The sequence below is a fragment of the Pteropus alecto genome, unplaced genomic scaffold, assembly GCF_000325575.1.
Source record: "Pteropus alecto unplaced genomic scaffold, ASM32557v1 scaffold11, whole genome shotgun sequence".
NCBI classification, from domain to species: domain Eukaryota; kingdom Metazoa; phylum Chordata; class Mammalia; order Chiroptera; family Pteropodidae; genus Pteropus; species Pteropus alecto.
In genome coordinates, this window is record NW_006431956.1 from 15,349,815 (window position 1) to 15,370,363 (window position 20,549).

The 20,549-nt window shown below is 39.8% G+C and overlaps 1 protein-coding gene across 1 annotated transcript in view; it reads left to right on the forward strand.

Annotated features, from left to right (window-relative positions):
- The first annotated feature begins 14,095 nt into the window (after window positions 1–14,095).
- APBB1IP (amyloid beta precursor protein binding family B member 1 interacting protein) overlaps window positions 14,096–20,549 on the forward strand; it is a 109,137-nt gene continuing 102,683 nt past the window's right edge. Inside the window, exon 1 of the mRNA XM_006907016.3 lies at window positions 14,096–14,237. The gene's annotated coding sequence lies outside the window, so the exon portion shown is untranslated. The remainder of the gene's footprint in view (window positions 14,238–20,549) is intronic.

Below are 20,549 nucleotides of genomic sequence, written 5' to 3' on the forward strand. Positions count from 1 at the left end.
CTGTGACTATTTGTAATTGCCAATTTGTATTTCTTAATTACTTCACCTTTTTCATCCAGCCTCCCAATCCCCCTCCCATCTGGCAACCATTAGTTTGTTCTCTGTATCTATGAGTCTGTTTCTGTTTTGCTTATTTTGTTTAAAAGTGAAAAAAATTAATCATAGAGCATAAAAGCTAATGTTTACAGAAGGAAAATAAAAAACAATAGTTATTATTATTATATGCCTAGCCCAAACTATCATATCATAAATTTACAACGCGTATCTGTCATTGAAATTGAGATTTATTTTAAAGAGCAGGAATTCTCTTTTATTTCTAAGAAGGATAAATAAAATTATTTAATGTAATGCAAACCATAATTTAAATGCTTCTATTGAATACGACCTTTTCTGTAATCCATACGCCTTAGGGAAATAATTTGTATTGATCTTATATCCAGCTGGGCAGTTTATGGCCAGCATTTAAATGTGACTCCATGCCCAATAAAATCTGCCAAATCTTAATTTGAGATTCTAAAACACTAAATGAGGTCAATTACAATAAATTCTAATGCACATTTTTTTCTTACTTTAATCAATCTAACTGTTATCATCTTGCCATGCAAACACACATACAGAAAATTAACTATTTTAAATTGGAAGCGGTTAGAATTCTTCTCTTCTTCTTAATGGTATTTCACCAGCTAGACCGAGGAGTTTGTCTTGGCCTCTATTACCAGGAGTCATATAGATCTAGCAAAAAGGGAGATAAAAGAGCTTAATTTGGATGAAAAAGATCTGTAGTAAGTTTGTGTTCTAAATTTTTTAAATATGTAAAACTAGCATTTCTTAAACCCTGTGCTTTTTTGCAGTGTGTTCAGTCCTGGTACAAAACCCTCTGTGCTATTAGAACACACCTATTAATTCATCACCTTCCAACAGTACCTGTAAGTCTCTGTAATATCCAGTAGACAGAGCTTCTGGAAAAATCGTAGTATTTGACTTCATATTTCTCTCTCATTTATATTTTAGATCAAGGCTTCCAACAATAAGATGTTCAGTTATAGAAAATCTCAAGCAGTGATTCTTCTCTATCGATATTTGTTATAATTAATAACATCATAGTTAAAGTTTGCCTTATGTTGATGAACAAGATTTTAACTAAAATTTAATATATAGATTTTTAAAATTACATTTTTGAAAACATGAATCGAGTAACAGTCCAAGGTGCAAGGTCTTTATTTTTTATAGCTCTACTGAGGTACAATTGATGTATAGTAAACCGCACATGTTAAAATGTACTATTCGATTAGTTTTGCAATTGTACACACCCATGGAAACCATCACCAAAATCAAGATAATAGACATGTTTATCACTCCTAACAGTTTCCTTGTGTCTTTCTATAATTCTCCCTTTTTCTCTCCTTCCTCACCTTCCCTATGCTTTTTCTCTCTATAGATTAGTTTGAATTTCCCAGAATTTTATGTAGATGAGATCACACAACATGGATTCTTTTTTAATCTGGCTTCTCCCACTCAGCGTAAATATTTTGCCATTCACCGACATTGCTGCATGGGTCAGTAGTTTATTCTTTTTTATTGCAGCGTAGTATTCCACTGCATAATTATTGCATGGTTTGTTAATGCATTCACCTATGATGGACATGTGAGTGGTTCCCAGCGTGGGGCTGCTATCAGCAGTCACGTAACAAGTCTTTAGGTAAACATATGCTTTTCTTTCTCTTAGACAGATACCTAGTTGTGGAACGGCCAGGTCATGGTGAGAGTGTGTTTAACTTTTTAATAAACAGCTGAGCTGTTTTCTAAGCTGTAATACCATTTCTACTACTGCCCACATTGTATGAGAGTTCCATCTCCTCCACACCCTTGCCAACACCCGGTATGATCGATCTTTTTAATTTTAGCCATTCTGGTGGGTATGTAGTAGTGTCCCAAATGGTTTTAGTCAGCAGAGAAGTTTTGATATCAACAATTATTTTAAGATTTTGACCAAGACATCAGTATTTTTACGGCTCCCCTGGTGGTTCTACTGTGCACCCAGGGTTGAGAATCACACTGGATGAAACAGGTGACCCTTTCTTAATAGAGAAAATATTTTACATACTGATTTTGTAGCCTGTACTTTCACACACTTTGCATTGACAGCCCTAAACTACCATTCACCAAATTTGGACTTTTAAACACAAGCTGACTGATGGTAGCCGCCATTGGCTACCACTCCGTGAAAGGCAACGGGGGTGAGAGAAGAGGGTTTTTAGGCCTAGCTAGGGTGGATACTGAGTGAGCAGGAATTGGATAGTAAAAATTTAGTATTCTCAAAATAAGTAAAGAACGCTTACAACTTAACAATACGATAAAGCCAAATAAAGTGGGCAAAAGATCTAAAAGAACACCTAGCCAAAGAAGACATGCCAATAATAAATAAGCATATTAAGAAATGCTCAACATCATTTGTCGCTGGGGAAATGCAAATCAAAATGACAATGAGATACAACTACATACCTATTAAAATGACTAAAGTTTCAAAAATTGACAACATCAGTTGCCGGTGAAGATGCAGAGCAGCAGAGCTCTCATTTATTGTTAATGGGTATACGAAATAGTAGGTCACTTTGGAGGACAGTTTGACAGTTTCGTACAAAGCTAAACACAGTCTTATATGATCCAGCAATCATACTCTTAAAAATTTATCTAACTGACTTGAAAATTTATATCCACACAAAATCCTGCATGTGAATGTTTATAGAGGCCTTATCCATAATTGCCAAAAACTAGAACCATCCAAATTTCTTTGGTGACTAGATAAACAAATTGCACTGTATTTACTCAAAAGAATACTATTCAATGATAAAAAGGAAAGAGCTATGAAGCCACACAAAGATGTGGATAAATCTTAAATGCATACTGGTAAGCGAATGAGGCCAATCCGAAAAGGCTACATACTTTATGATTCCATTTATACGACATGCTGGAAAAGGCAAAACTGTTAAGATGATAAAACAAAAGTGCTGTTAAAAGGTAACTATTCAGTCTGTCTTCTAGATCAATGTGGGTTTGATTTTTTATTTTTACCTCTCCATCACTTTCCTACATGCATAAACATTCTGACTTTTGGAATCATATTTATCTGAAAGTTTGCTACTGATTCAACAAAACATAACTGCTCTTTAACAAAAATGTTAGTCAAACAATATCTGCTATAGAGACTGATTACCAAATCTTTGCTGATTTACATTTAGAATCACAAACTATAACTATTTTGCCAACTAGCTATTAGCAAACAGTTAATATCCAGAAGATAATATGCCTCATGACCTCACTTCCAAAGCCAGAGCTGCTAGGAACAGGAGAAAGATACCTAATCAAATATGGCCAACCAGATCCTGACTCCTGGGAATTTGGAAGTAAAACATAGGGATTCTCTTAAGTCTCAGTTGATGTTTGAGATGGGACACGAGGTCAGTCTGGACTGGGTACCTGAAGTGGATGCCCAAAGCTCAACGTCCCCTCTGCCGGAGTGGCAGCTGCTGACTGCTCATAAATGAGTCCCTCTCTAGCACCCAGGAACAGAAGTATCCAATAACAGGTCGATATGGGGAATTTGGAGGTCCTGCTGCCCTTGCGGAGAGCTCTCTGTAGCATTGGCTAAAGCCTCTGTTGTTTACACACCACAGTTAAACTTCTCTCTCCCAATATTTCTTCCCTCACTCCTTTACAGGCATTGCTCCTGAGATCATTCCCAATGATCTTTCTGCACAGAAATCTCTATCTCGGAGTCTAGATTCCAGATCTGATCTAAGGCAGTGGCTGTGTTTGAAACAGAGCAAAGAAAGCTGATTTTGAGAAAAAGGAGAAAGAAGCAGTTGGGCAGAGAATACTATGTATAAATCATACCAGCACAAAAGAGTGATGAAATCCTCAATAAAACACTAGCAAACTAAGTTCAGCAACATATTAAAAGGATTAAACACAATGACCAAGTGGCATTTATTCCTGGAATGCAAGAGTGGTTCAACATATGAGAACTAATTTATGTAATATACCTTATTAACAGAATGAAGGGGGGGGAATCACATGATCATCTCAATTGATGCATTTGATAAAATTCAGTATCCTATCATGATAAAAACTCTCAAAAAATTAGGAATAGAAGGTAATTATCTCAACATAATAAAAGCCATACATGAAAAACCCACAGCAAACTTTATTGTCAATGATAAAAGCCTGAAAGCTTATTCTCCAAGATCGAGAACAAGACAAGAGTCAGAGTGTGCACTCTCACCACCTCTGTTCAACAGCGTACTAGAAGTTTGAGCCAGAACAATTAGGCAAGGAAAACACATCCATATTGGAAATGAAGAAGTAAAATTATCTCTGTTTGCAGATGACATGAACTTATATGTAGAGAACCCTAAAGATTACACACACACACACACACACACACACACACACACACACACACACACAAATAGTTAGAGCAAATAAATGAATTCAGCGAAGTAGCAGGATACAAAGTCAACATGCAAAAATCAGTTGCATGTCTATACACTAACAATGAAAAAATCTGAAAAGGAAATTATGAACATGATTCCATTTACAATGGCATCAAAAAGAATAAAGTATTTAGAAATTATTTCACCAAGGAAGTGAAAGACTTGTACAATGAAAACTATAAAACATTGTTTAAAGGAATTAAAGAAAACATAAGTCAATGGGAACACATCCCATGTTCATGGATTGGAAGACTTAATATTGTTAAGATGTCAGTACTACTCAAAGCAATCTACAAATTCAATGCAATCCCTGTCAAAATCCCAATTATCCTTTTTGCAGAAATAGAAAACCCTATCCTAAAATTTGTATAGAATCCCACAAGGCCCTGAATAGTCAAAACAATTTTCAAAAGGAAGAACAAAGCTGGAATATCCACACTTCTTGACTTCAACACTTCTTGACTTCAAACTTACAAGCTACAGTAATCAAAAAAAAGTATAGTACTGGCATAAAGACTAGCATATAAACCAATGTAATAGAATAGAGAGTCCAGAAATAAACCCTCACATATACGGTCAAATGATTTTGGACACGTGTGCCAAGACCATCCAGTGGGGAAAGGACAGTCTTTTCAAAAAAATTAACTCAAGATGGATCAAAGATTTAAATGTAAGGTCTAAAACTATGAAACTTTAGAAGAAAGCATAGGGCAAAACTTCACGACATTGGATTTGGCAATGGTTTCTTAGCTCTGACACCAAGGGAGCAAGCAACCAAAGAAAAAATAGATGCATTGGACTTCATAAAAATTTTAAAACTTTGTGTATGAAAAGATAACATTCACAAAGTAAAAAGGCAACCCACAGAATAGGAGAAAATATTTAAAAATCATATATCTGCTAAGGAATTGATATCTAGAATATATAGAGAACGCCCAAAATTCAACAGTAAGAAAACCAACAAATTTTTAAAAATGGGCAAGGACTTAATAAATATTTCTCCAAAGAAGATATACAAATGGCCAATAAGCACATAAAATGCTGATCATCAGAGAAATACAAATCAAATCCACAGTGAGATGCCACCTCGTTCCCACTAAGATGGCTATTAACAAAAAACAAAAACAGAAAATAACAAGTGTTGGTGAGCATGTGGAGAAATTAGACCCCTTGGGAACTGTTGATGGGAATGTACAATGATGCAGCCACTGTGGAAAACAGTAGGGCAGTTTCTCAAAAAATTAAAAGTAGAATTACCATATGGTCCAGCAATTTTACTCCTGGGTTTATATGGAAAAGAACTGAAAGCAAGAGCACAAAGAGATATTTATACACCCATGTTCATAGCATTATTCACAATAGCTAAAATGTGGAAGCAATCCAAGTGTCCACTGATGAAAGAAAGGATAAGCAAAATGTGTATATGCATGCAATGCGAGATTGTTCAGCCTTAAAAAGAAAGGAAATTCTGACTTAAGCTACGACCTGATGAATCTGAAGGTCATTATGCTAAGTGAAAAAAAGCCGGTTTCGAAAAGACAAATATTGTATGATTGATTCCACTTATATGAGATATTTAGTCAAAATCATAGCAACATAAAGCAGAACGGTGGTTGCCAGGGGCTGGGAGAGGGGAGAATGGGGAGTTAGTGGTCAATGGGTATGGAGTTTGTTTTACAAGATGAAAAGAGCTATGGATATGGATAGTGGTGATGGTTAGACAGCATTATAAATACATCTACTGCCACTGCACTGTACACATAAAAACGGCTGAGATGATACATTTCATATCATGTATATTTTACCACAATAAAAAAAAAATTCGAGAAGAATAGCAAAAGAGAGAAGGAGAGACTTCCTGGTGGTCCTCTAGTTTGAAAAGCCCATCTGTACTTCCTGTCTAAGTTCATTGAGCTATCAGAGCTTTCCTTCAAGATCTTCTTTTGGCTTGAGCCCATTTGAATGGATTTTGTTCCTTGCAGATCAAACAATTCCTGTTCCTTTTGTACTTTTGGTCAATGATATTAGGTAGCAATGACAACTGCTTTACAGACTGCATGCCCTGGGGCGATACAGTATATGCAAATGTATCTTAGTATTTCACAGATGTTAATGCTTATTAAGTAACCTGACTAACACAAGGTTCCCATGGGCATAGCCTCTGCACAGTGTCAATGCAAAGAAACCATCAGCCAAGTTTAATTTTAAACCAAGTCTTAAAATCCCGCTCCCCCCGCCCTCTGCCCTTTCTTCTCACTCTCTACCTCTCTCATATCTTGCAGCTGCCTCCAAAACATCTTTCTCCTTGCTCTGCTCTCAGCTCCCCACCGAAAATCCTGTGGCAAGTCTTCTCGAGCTCTCTCTTTTCTTTCCCATCCTCCTCCTCCTGCTGCTGTTCTTCCGCCCCTGCCTTTCTGGTACTCCTCCCTCTGAGTATGGCTGGGGCGCGGAGCAGGAAGGGGATGGCTGAGAACAAAAGCCAGGGAGAATTTTGTTAGGAGGCAAGAGGAAATAAATACACTACATATACAACATATAATTACAGTATACTAATTACATATGCATGTTATGATTAAAATAGACTTCATAAGCAGAGTTATTTTTTATTGACAGTTTGTATCTTAAGAGTTAAAGCACAAGACAAAAAAATGAGAAGCCGAGGTACCCAAGATGGTGTCTTGAGTCTATCTGTGAACAAACCAAACTTTAGAGGCTTAACATCGCGATTTATTATTATCTCTGAGGACTCTGTGGGTTCATTCAGCTCAGCTAAGTGGTTCTCCCGGTCTCTCCCGCATTTGCATTTAGATAAGAGCTGGGGCTGAAGTCCTCTGAAGCTCGGCAGTGCTGGGGTCCAAGATGGCAAATTCACCTCACGTCTGATGCCTCAGTGCCCCTCCACGTGGCCTCTCTCTCTGTAGGAGTACTCTGCTTGGTGACTGCTTGGGGCTAAAAGAGCCAGTCGAGTGCAAAGAGCCTGCTCAGATTCAAAGGAGAGGGAGAGAAATGGACTCTACCTCTTGCTGGGGAGGGGAGAGCTGGTTGCCACCGTCTTTACAAAATATAGTGTGCTACAGATGGCATTAAAGTGATCCCTTTAAATTAGAAATAAATACTCCCTACAATTAAGGACAAGCCAAATGAAATAAATGGGCAAAACTTTATAAAAATGCTAAACAAAAGAAAAAAAAATACCGCCCTCCCACAAAAAGGTAGCAGGATACTTGATACAGATCAGCTCAGGTCTCTTGCCAGAAGGCGAAAGCGCCCTTTAGCCGGGAAGAAATGGGCCAAAATACATGTTGGACATGCCAGTTAAAATACAGGTGGGACATGCCAGTTAAAATCAAACTCAATTTAAACCCAGTTTCTCTGCAGTCCCATAGCCCACATTCTCTAGCCACTAGTCAGCATCCTCTGCAGATATGTTCCCGGAAGATGGCTTCATTAGTGCCTCTGCAAAAAAAGAAGCCACCTGGGGAATTTTCTCCCACATCATCATCCCATGATATTGTGTTCTTCCTTGTCTGTGATTCATTCTGCCATTGTCTTTGCCATCTCTCAGACCTTTTCGCTGCCACTCCTGTATCCTGAAGCTATTTCTGAATTGTTCCTCCACTCCGGTGCTTTAACCGAGGACATGATTCCCATTACAGCTTTCTCAAAGAGAAAGTAGTTTTATTCCTTCATACTCCAGGAAGACAGAGTTTAGGAGGTGAGTTTGCTGTTCTCCATGCTCCCCATTGCTACTTGCAGACCATTAGTGGCTCATCTTTTTATTTAAAAAAAAAAAAACACAAAACACAACATCTTTTCTCATGAGGCATCATGCTCCCCGATTTCAAACTATATAACAAAGGTATAGTAATCAAAATAGTACGGTATTGGCATAAAAACAGACAAATATATCAATGGAACAGAATAGAAAGCCAAGAAATAAACCCATATATGGGTTTGCAAACAATCAATTTATAACAAAGGAACAAAAATATACAATGGAGAAAAGATGGTTTCTTCAATAAATGGTTTGGAGAAAACTGGACAACCATATGCAAAAGAATGAAACTGGACCACTTTCTTACACCATACACAGAAATTAACTTGAAATGGATTAATGACTTGAATGTAATGTTAAGGGTGGAAAATTTTCAAGTGAGCCAACTAGCTAAATCAGCTACAGGGAAGAAATATCTTTAGATACCAGAAGTTGTCCTACTTGCTTAGGTGTGGTTTAGGAGGTGTATTGTATAAGATATGAAGATGGCCAATGGCTGCTTCTGTAATCCACTTACTTGTTAACTAGGGTGTGGTACTAGGTGATGTATTGTGCTAATGGCCAACTTTTGCTTCTGTAATCTGCTTGCTTGTTCTAGGCTTTATAACTGCCTCACTCTCAAACCCCGGGGCTGATCTCCTCTATCCCTGTGTGGTAGAGTCAGTCACCGGCCAGCTAATAAAGACTCATAATTAATCTCAATTGGCTCCGTGGGTCTCAGAATCATTCGCGCCACAACAGTAAGACCTGAAATCATAAAACTCCTAGAAGAAAATATAGGTGGTAAGCTCATTGACGTAGATCTTGGTGATGATTTTTTGAATCAGACACCAAAAGCAAAAACAACAAAAGCAAAAATCAGTTAGTGGAATTACATCAAACTAAAAACCTCTGCACAGCAAAGGAAACCGACAACAAAATGAAAAGGCAACCTACTGAATGGGAGAAAATATTTGCAAATCATATATCTGATAAGGGGTTAATACTCAAAATATGTAAAGAACTCATACACTCAATAACAAAACAAAAAACAAAAAATTCAGTTTAAAAATGGGCAGTAGATTAGAATAGACATTTTTTTCAAAGAAAGACATACAGATGGCTAACAGTTATATGAAAAGATGCTCAACGTCATTAATCATCAGGGAAATGCAAATCGAAACAATAATATAACATCTCACACCTGCTGGAATGGTTATTATCAAAAAGACAAGATGTAACAAATGTTACTGAGGACATGGAGAAAAGGGGACCTTTGTCCACTGTCGCTGAGAATGTGAATTGGTGTGAACACTGTGGAAAACAGTATGGTGATTCCTCAAAAAATTTAAATAGAACCGCCAAATGATCCAGCAATACCACTTCAGGGTCTTTACCAGAAACAAATTCGCATTTCAAAAAAAACGAGAAGAAAACTCATTTACTCAAAAAAGGTCTCTCATCTCAAAACCCTGACACCTGACTCTTAATCTTTTTTTAAGGTGATATTAAATTTTGTCATCATTCTGTTTGTCTGGAACATTTGCATGCTCTCAAATGACCCAGACTCAACAAAAAGTTATGTGGCCACCCTAATTCTGAATGACTCGAACAATTACCTGGGAAGATACACACAACCCCTTGGTTTCTCATTCTCTTGATTACCTCAGCCATCCAGGCCCACGGTCACACCTTGGGCAATATAAGCACCCATGATCTTGCTACCTCCAGAAGCAAAATGTACTCTGCCTACCTCCTGGCCACAATACCCATCTTTCCAGTTGGCTAGTTTGGCCACTCCCATTTTGGCCAACCATTCTTCAAACCTAGGTAACCTAGCTCTGCAGGAAAGTCATAGATCTGAGCAGACCACTCCATCATAATCAGCAATTTCAAACAGACCCCCAGGCTGTCTGGAAATCCTATTACTTTTTTCTGATAGACTCACTTTCCCATTCTCTGCAATGACCTTGTCAAACTTTCCCCAGCTCCCCAAATCTATGACCTGCCTACATCCTACCTCTCTTTTAGCAGATGCCCCCACTTCTCTTCTTACTTTATAATAGAAGCCTTAGATTAGAACTTCCTTATTTTACAGCTCTCAAAAAGAAAATCCTTATCTGCTCTGATAAAATAGAAAAGGTCTCATTTATCTTATCTAAAGACTCATTCATTTATTTCTGCTTTGGACCCTATCCACTTCCTCAGTCTCAAGAACTTTTCACCATCAATTATCTCTGTTCGCTAATATTCAACTCTTCGCTCTTATCTGAATTCTTCCTATTTGAAAACCATTTTAAAAAAATAAATAAAATCTTCCTCGATTTCACATGCCACATTCACTGCCTCCCCATACCTCTCCTCTTCTTGACAGGCAAACTTTTCAAAAGGATTATTTTGCTCACTGTCTTCATTTCTTTACACCCTGTTCACATCTCAATCCAGTCTGGCCTCCAGCCCATCATGCTATTGAAATAGGTCTCCGAGGTCACTAACAGTGCTAGAGTTGGACGGACAGGCCTCAGTCTTCATCTTACATGCCTTTCAACATCTCCAGATGTGGACGTGGCTGATCACTCCCTCCCATTCTTGTGACTTCCACAATATTACCTTCCCCAGGTTTGCCTCCTACCCCTTTAAAGCTCTTACTGTCTCCTTTGCAGGCTCAGCTTCCTCTACTTAGAATGATGGCAATCCTTAAAGTTCCTAAGCAATCTCATCGGTGGCCACCTGTAGGTAGATTATTCGAACTGTGTATCTCTAACGCTAAAGGCACTCTCTCGCACCATCTCTACTAGAAGTCTCCAACTGGATGTCTCAAAGGCGCATCAAACTCAACTTGCTCAAAAGAAAACATCCTCTTTCTCTCCCCCAAACAGGCCTCTTCTAGCATTCCTCATCTCAATGAAATGCAGTGCCCTCCACAATTATCCGAGCTCGATTCTTAGGAGTCACTTACGCTCTTCCTCACTCAGCCCATATTCAGCCCTCACACTCTCCCGTCACTACCGTATAAATATCTCTCAAGTTCATCCACTTCTTTCCATTCTCACTGCCACCAACCAAGTCCGACCCAATGTAACCTCTCACCCAGCCTAGCTCAGAAATCTTTCTGCACCCATTCTTTTCCTCACCTGATCAATTCCCCAAACTAGAGCCAGAGTGATTTTTCTAAAACATAAATCCCACCACCTGCCAGCTTAAAATATTATTTCGCACACTCTCTTTGCATTTAGGCTGAGTAAACAACCCTTGACATGGTTCACATGGTTCCACAGTTTGTCACTACTGGCTTTTCTTTATCTAGCCTTGCCTCTCAGGACTTCCTAACACTCCAGTCACACCAGTTTACATTTGATTCCTAATCCCCTCTGCCACTCCCCAACCCTAGGCCAGCCCAGCAGCAATCGCTGTTGGTTCCACTTTGAGACTGTACCTTGAATCCAAACTCTTCACCATCTCCACTGTTAAGGCTCCTTATCAAAGCTATCATCATCTTTCGCCTGGACTATTGTGCTGGCTGGAAAATTACTGCTTGACTATCGCCCATGGGAACATAACATTCTAACAATAAGCTTTCTGCTTCTGTACCCCCACTTGCACAACCTACCTGTGGGTTGACAGTTAGTAAACAGAAGAAAAATAGACTTTTGTGTTAAGACAGAATGAGGAATGGGATTTAGGGCGTAAAAACCCTGTACCTCTACATTTCAGGCTGCTTAATTTGGGGTCTGCGTACCCCTGGCAGAGCCAGCTGGCTGAATGAAGAGTGTGTTTCCTGTAACTCACTGGTTTCTGGTGGTCCGTGTTCTTTCGGGGCCTGGCGGCTACAACACTATGGCCTCAGTTTACTAAGTAATCTCTACTTTTTTTCTCTTGCCTCTTTCAATCGATTTTTCAATCACCAACCAGCATGATGGCATATAGAATTTAAATCATGTACTGACTAAAAACCTTCCGATAATTCCCCATTGTAATTAAAATAAAACCCAAAGTCCTCAAGGCTGACCCTAAGGCCCTGCTTGATCTGGTCCTTGCCTCTCTCTCTGTCACCATCCTCTACCACCGCCCTGCTCTTTCGCTATAGGCCAGTCACATTGCCTTCTTCCTAATCTTCTACGTTCCTATCTCGAGACCATTTCTTGCTCTTCCCTCTCTTGGAATGCTTTTCTGAGTCCCTGAATGGTTGCCCCTTGTTGTTACTCTGCAAAGAGGTGTTTCCTGACATCATTTCCTTTCCCATAAAAGTCACTTCATTGCTTGACTCGACGTTCTGTCTGTTCAGAGCTTTCTAATGGCCTCCCGTGGCTCACAGTAATCCATAACCAAAATGGTCCCTTCCTTCCTGTTTTTCCAACATCTCAAGTGCCCTCCTAACTCAGGACCTTTCACTGTGCTGCTCTTCCTTCAGCCTGGAATATTCTCACCCCAAAATTCATATGCATTTAGGTCTGGCTGAGGTGTCACAGATCAGATAGATCTTCGTCGATGACCCTAATTAGCGCAGCGACTCCACCCCCACACCCCCACTCCCATCTCTCTCTCTCTCTCTCTCTCGCTTTTAAATTTCCCGTAAAATACATTACTTGACATATTAAATATTTATTGTTTGTTCGTTTTCTCCCAACTAGAAGGTACCATCCATGGGAAATGGAATTATTTCCTTCACTACTTGTTTTCATTGTTCTTAGAGTTTCTCATTTATTATAGTTTCTCGTTAAATAAATGACTGAACTATCTGGAATTACCTAATTTATATGTTTAATTTCTATCTTTACGTCTCCACCACCTCCCCAGATATAAACATCTGAAAGCAGTTGCATAGGGGAAGAGGAGGTTGGTTCAACCACATTTACAAATCGTAACTGATTTTAACTTCTGTATTTCCCCACTTTCTCTCAGGAGACTCCACTCGCAACAGTCACTGACTGGGTCTATTTCCAGTCAGTCTTTGGGTGTCACAAAATCAGGCTGCCAAGAATGACCTGGTGCCTATGGCATTCATTACTTTTTGCCATCACTGCGTCTTTGTCATACTTTCTTAGAAGTAGGATCTCTGGGTCAAAGGGTAATTGCATATGTAAATTAAATAGCTGTGGCCGAAGCGGCACTCCCCACCCTCAGGAATCATACTATTTTGGATTTCCAGCACCACTGTGTGAGAGGCCACAGCCTCGCCCGCCCACTGAGTGTGGTTAAGCTTCGGGGGCTTTGTCACTCGGGTGGATGAGAAACGACCTCCGCTGAGCGCGCCTTTCCCCCACCCCTCCTCCAGCACCCCCGCCCTCTCCCGGGTTCTAGCAGAGCCCCGCGAACTCAGGGCATCGGCGCGGACCCCGCGGACCCGCGCGCGCGCCACTCCCGCGTCGCGTCCCCTGCGGGTGGGCTGCGCGCGGCCGGAAAGCGGGCCTTGCACAACCCGCCCGAAGGAGGAAGCACAGAAAGGGCTGAAGTAAACGCTTAGGAAGACTGTTTTTGAAAGACACTGGGTTCTAGTGCTTTTGTGGACCCATCGCCTGGCCCCAAATCCCACAGCCACTAATATATCGGGGCGACAAAGAAGGGTCGCTCCGGAGAGAAGGGGGGGCGCGGCGCAGATAAGGGAGGGGTGAGACTGGAAGGCACACTTTTCCCAGAATTAAAAAAATATATTTTTTTTCTTCTTCAAGGCTGTGGTGTAGAGGGGGGAAGTAAGGGGAAATGAGGCACAAACCGATGAGTGGGACAGAGCGGCGCGGGGCTCTCGGAGGCGTTCCCCGTGAGCGTTTCTCCTCGTGTCTCCGACCAGGCGCCCCTCTTGCACCTCGGATGCAAAGCAGCGCGGCGAGCGCCCCACGTCTGCGCGCGGCGGGGGAAGGGCAGGGCTGACACCACTTCCTCCTCGAGGCCACCGACCTGAGCCGCGCGCAGCCCGGAGCACCGCGTCGCCTTCTTGGCTGGTGCCCCGTCGCCGAACCGCGCCCCCGCCAAGTCCCCGCAAGGCCGTCGAGGTAAGCGGCGCGGGCCGGGCCGGGCCGGGAGCGCGGGGAGCTGCAGCCGGGACCTCGGGGCTGTCGCGGGACCCCGTGTCAAGCACCTTGGGGTGCAAGGCCAGACCCCGCGTTTCCCGATGAACTCGCGCCCCTCCTCCCCGGCTGGCCCCCGAGGGGAGCAGGTCCCCGGGGTCCTCATCGCGGGTCGCTGTAGTTGACCCACCTCTACGGGGTGTCGGGGGCTTGGACTCGCCTTCCCCGCGCTCTTGTTTCATCAGATTTGACTGGTTTCCTGCCCCCAAAATTGTTGCTACAAGTTCACAGGGGCCCTGGTATGAACCGTTGTCTGTCCAACAGGTTCGGGAGCCTGAGCAACTCTGAAGGGATTCCTGGGACGTTTTAGGGCGCTGTGGATTAAATGCACGGCCTGGGAGAATTTGAGTGTCTCCGATGCATCTTTAGAGTGTTTCCTTCTTTTAAAACTTCCAGACAGCTGCTTCTTCTTTTTAAAAATAACTTTTCCTCCGAACAGTTATTATTGCCCTTTTCGTTTTAAAATAAGATAGAGGAAAGATTTGGACACCAGGCACTGGTTTTGTGATTTGACTTGGAAATTAACGTCCAGAGTGCCGTTTTTTAGCGCGAAGGGCACAAAGCAGGATGCCTTAGCGCGGGGGGAAGGGGGAGCCGCTGAAGACTTTGCCCAGTGTATCTCTTATTTTCCTTCTGGGGAGGTATTTCTTATCATTCATACCCTGTGGAGCCCTAAACGTGTCGTCTCCTAGCAATTCACAGCAAAGCCATTCAAAAAAAGACTTTTAATGTGATGATTAGAGAAAAGAGAAGTGGAAAAATAGGGAAATAATATAGAAGGAAAAGCACATGACTTTATCAGTCCTCAGGATATTATTTTTGGTGGTATAAGGTAGTTTAAACAAAGGCAAGGGTACTTGCTACACTACTAATTTTAAATGATGGGCCTTTGAACAGAAATTTTAAAAAGAGAGCCTTTGTCTCTTTGAATAAATCTCCAGTGGCAATTTTTTCTCCAGCCTCACTGAAATACTGGCATGGCACATGGGCAATCTTACAGAAATGCCGGCTGGCAAAATTAACGGAGGCTTACTAAGAAACCTCCTGTCATGTTTTCCAGATGATACTTCCTGTCTGATTAATGGGTTGTGAAAGGTCTAAGAAATTTGATGTCATTTTCAGACTACTAGTGCTTAATAATTTTCACAATATTATTAATATCTGTGTCTTCTCTGGGTAGATGAGAGCCTTGGGTTCTAGCTCCATATCTGTCTTTAATTAGAACAAGGATGACCTTGATTAAGTTGCTTTAACCTCTGTGGACCTCAGAAAATGTATCAATAAAGTGAGATTACTGGATTACATATGTCTGTCATTAAAATAGCAATTGAGGAATTGCTATATTTCTTTGAATTTGTCCTGTCTGAAATGCTGGCAAAGTTAAAATTGCTCCCCACTAACAAAAGAGAATGGAAAAGAATAATAATGATAAAAGATTTTGTTAGATTCTGAAACAGCAACACCTTTGAAGCTTTTTTTCCTGAGAAATGCATCTAAAAACAGTCAATTTCTGGCCTATATGTAAGATGGCAAATTTCCATTCTATTGAAAAACTGAGATGTGCCCAAGCTTAAGCAGGCCAATATTAGATTTAAAAATTTTGTAATCATTATTTCTCAAGAAATATAATTTTGTAATATGGATTACTTTATGATCTAGTTACTTTAAATCTTAAATACATTACTTGCTATGGTATGTTTTGTAATTTTATATCCTAAGAATGTATGCTAATTACCCACTTTTTTTTTGCCTTTTCTCACTTACAAATTAAAAGTTCTAGATATTTGCATATTATTACTGGAATGAAATATTTATAAATTCATTGCCATAAATGACTGCATTTGATATTGCCATTTTGAATTTCTTTAAACTATTCTCCTTTCAAAAAGTATTATTTCCATTTACTTCTATCCTCTTTGATCTTGTCTTAATTATTTTTATACCTAAAACCTTTTAGTGATTCCGCACATTATAATAAATTAAATTTGCATTTTATAGTCTATCGCACCAAAATTTTTTCAATTTTATAGAACTTTATGAGTTTATTTTATAGACAATAGAACAATCTTAGTAATTCCTTCTTCAAAATAAAATAATTCTCATTAACAAAATTAATATTTCAGTATGAAAATATGTGTATATTTTATATCAGTCCTGTCTTACTAACTGACAAGTAACTTAAAGTTTAAGCATTTGTTATAAACTTAAGTACATAAGAAATACTAGGATGAAAGTATTAGATTGGTATACTGGCTGTGTGGTAATGTTTATGTGTATTAGAGTTATAATTACCACGAGAAACATGACTTGGAGAAGAAACTGCTATATATTCAGAAAAGTAACCATTAGATTTCTCTTAAGAAGAGAGAATATCGGCACTAAGAGATGGTGTCAAATGACCTCGAAACAGTTTAGGGGACTAGATTATACATGAGGTATGACAAGGCAGGACATGAGGACAGCTTCTAAGGACTAGAGGATGTGACCTGCCACCACCGCATCCCTGTTGCATAGCCAAATTCCTGGCACCATAGTTAGGATTCCAAGTGTTTGCTAAGTATACGAATACTTTATCAGTTCCGCTTCGGGTTGTTCCATCAAAATGTCGCAAGCCTCTGAGACCCAGCTGGCCCCTTTGGGATCAGCCCTGAGGCATGAGCAGGCAGAGATATCACACCACTCCAAGGCACCATGCTTTCTCATGACTCAGTTTCCAAACATTTCCTGAACATTGACTATGCATTTGAGTCATTAAGACTCATAAGAACTATTTTCTATCTTCTTCGTCAACTCAATTTTCTCTTTATCACTAAATGATAATCATAAATAATAATAATTATATTCATTTGGCTTATATTCTATGACAGACCCTGTGCTAATTTGGATGTGTTGTTTCACTAATCTGCACATCCTGGGTTTATGTTATTATTATTCCCCTTTTATCATTGAGGACATGAAGGCACAGAGAGGTTAAAAAGCTTACACAGGGAGTGAGAAGTACGGCTGACCTTTCAACTGAGCTAGTCTGATACCAGTGCTCAAGCTGCTGTACCAAGGTCAAGGGCTCAGTGAACTTCTAGTCGAGTAGGTGAGACATATCAGATCCTTATTCCATCCTGGGATCAGGGAAGGGAAGATGTAAGGAAGGTAACCAAGCAAGGAACCTGCCTTGTCAGTATTTTTGTTTGGTTAGTGGAAAGATAAAATAGTATAATCAGTTGTGAAGTTATTATCTTCATATGTGTCTTTTCAAAAAATAATCTTCTTTAGCAACAATCATGTATTTTCATTTTTATTTTATTTTTTTATTTTTATCTTTATCATATTCTGATCCCTTTTGATAGCTTGCAAATTTGATTAAATCAACAAAACAGCGAGTATAATATTTTTTTTTCTGATTCTGCTGAGGATCTTTCTGATTTTATCTGATGTCACAGACTCATCGGTGAGATGGTTAGGGGCTGGGAAGGGGGACAAATGCTAAATTACACAGCAATTATGTTTCCACAAACTGGTTAGAAGATTTATATCATATCAAACGAGAGAAAATAAAGAGTGGTACTAGAATAAGTAAACACTAGATTAGCTTTATTTTTTCTTTTTTATTATAAAATATTTCATACATGCAAAATGTGATGTACCACATATACGCAAATCATAATAAATAATACTAAAGCCAACATCTGTATACCTATCACTCAGCTTAAGAAGTAAAATATTATCAATAGATCTTCTGGCTTTCTCCCGATAGCATTTCCTCTTTTATCTCAGTAGAAATAATCATTATTCTGATTAGGCTGATTTTTTAAAAACATTTAGAAAGCATGTGCATGCATTTGCAAAGATGTCAACCTGGGAATTAGCACTTGGGAATACGCACTTCGGACACTGGAATCAGAATCTCTACTGACTCTAGCCATGGTCATAGAGTCTCCTATGTTGTAAAGACAACTTATTTTAACTTGAAATTAAAATAAAGTGGATTATAAATGATTAAAGATACGTAGCATGAATATAGTGGTATCTTAGTCATTAATAAAGTGACCAAAATTTGTCAGCGGATAACTGTAACTTTTAAGTGTACTAAAGAATATGGAACTTAGGAACTGCTAAGTTTTCTATATTACTTAGATTTCCACTCTAAATACAATTCAATCATTCCAAAAGTTTTTGTCAAGCACTATTCTAGGTGCTTGGGACATGTCAGGGAACAGAAGAGACAAAGATCTCTGCATTTGTGGAGCTTATATTCTGGTGGGGAGACAGATAATTCAGCGAGCGTAATAAATAAGTAAAATACAGATATTAGTAACACAAAGTAGAGTGAGGTAAAGTGGTGATATTGTGGAAGTCGGTAAGGCTTGGCCTCACTAAAAAGATTTGTGCAACGGTTTGAAGGGGTAGAGAGACTCTCTGAGGGAACAGTCTTGCAAGCAGAGGGAACAGCCAGTGCCCAGGCGAGGGGAAGCCTGGTATAGTGGAGGAACACAGAGCCCCATGTGGCTCTAGGTAAGTGAGCAGGGCGAGTAACAGGAAATGTGGCTGGAGAGATAAGAGAAGAATGAAAAGGTGTCAGATCCCATAGGCTCTTGCAGGCCATTGTAAAAACTTTAGCTTTTACTCTGAGTGAAATTGAGGGGGCATCATTGCAGCATTCTGAGAAGAAACCCGATCAGCCTGACATTTAAAGAGCTCACTCCGACTACTTGAGAATAAACTGGAAGTAGCAAAGATGAGAGCAAGGAGTCCAGTAGGAAGCTTCAGGAATTGGCATATATGTTGAAGGTAGAACCAACAGGATTTCCAGGCAGGGTGGATGTGAGGTGTGAGAGAAAGAGGAGTCAGAGCTTTTGGCCTAAACAGCTGGAAGGATGGCATCATCATCTACCAACACGGGGAGGTTGGAGGGAAGACGATCAGAAGTTCACTTTTGGATGTGGATATTAAGTAGTAACTATTTGCTTATTATATGTAAGGCTAAGGTTGTTCAGGCTAAGTAACTATTTGGGAAGATACTATTATTCTCATTTCACAAAATTGTGACCGTAGAAACAGCTTAATTGGTCCACTCCTGTTTCTAATGAGACCTGGACCTAAAATTTAAACCTTGGATACACCACCCACAAGTAACACTTGTGAACCCTTAACTATCTCCTCCACACGTACATGAAACCAAAGGACCAGGACATGACCTGAACCTGACCTCTGGAACTCTATCAGAAACTAAAGGGGGTTGTTGTCCAGCATAATCTGGTTCTGAAACTCCTTAAATCTTGCCCCAAACCGTGGATCGGGGTGACAGATTTGAGGCTAGCCTCCTGTCTTCTTAGCAGTGGACCCTCAAATAAAAGTTCTTTCTTTTCTCAAAAGTAGTTGTCATAACATTGGCTTCTGTGCTTGTCAGGCAGCAAGCCCTTGCTCAGTAACAAAATTAGAAATGACAGTTTAGAGAGTTTAAGAAATTTGCCCAAGATTACACAGTTTAAGAAATAGAACTTAAAACCAGATTTGGAGGCTCCTAAAGTTTTAACTGTTGTTTCAAAACTTGCTGAAAGGGTTGACCAGCAAGCAATCTTTATTATATAAATAAAAACGTGGTCACCTAATCAGTAATATTCCACCTCCATGAGACTCAAGACAATGAAAATTATCTTGTAATAAATGGAAGAACAAGAAATGAATAGCAAGAAGCCTCATATCCATATATAAATGCATAACCAGTGACACAGGCATTATGCAAGACAAGGTTTCTCTGACAAGTTTAACAGCAGGATTCTGAAGGATAGAGGACAAAGGCCTTTTCTACAAAGGAGCTCTTTGTGCCGGGAGATTAATAAGATAGTTATATCTTAAAAATCTAAAACCAGCTTTGGAAGAAAGGGAAGCTTCCTCTTGCACAGCTGAATTCTAACTGGATGCAAGTGATAGAGCAGGACTAAAGGTTTTGATACTTGGACGTGTTAGCGGACACGATTTTGATCCTTGGAGGTGTTAGCGGACACGGTTTTGATACTTGGAGGGCCGAAAGTGGTTGTTAGAAAGTAGCTACTGAGATGAGATAACTGACACCTCGTTTGTTTTAGTTATAATAGGTATGGAGACAGTGCAATTATAAAATAGTCGTATTTAGTAGAACGCTGCTTAAGTCATTGATTACCATTTAATAGTCTGTTTTTCACAGGGCTAAAGTCCAGTTTTCAATCAAGTTCATTATTACGATTCTGTCTCAAAAAGAAA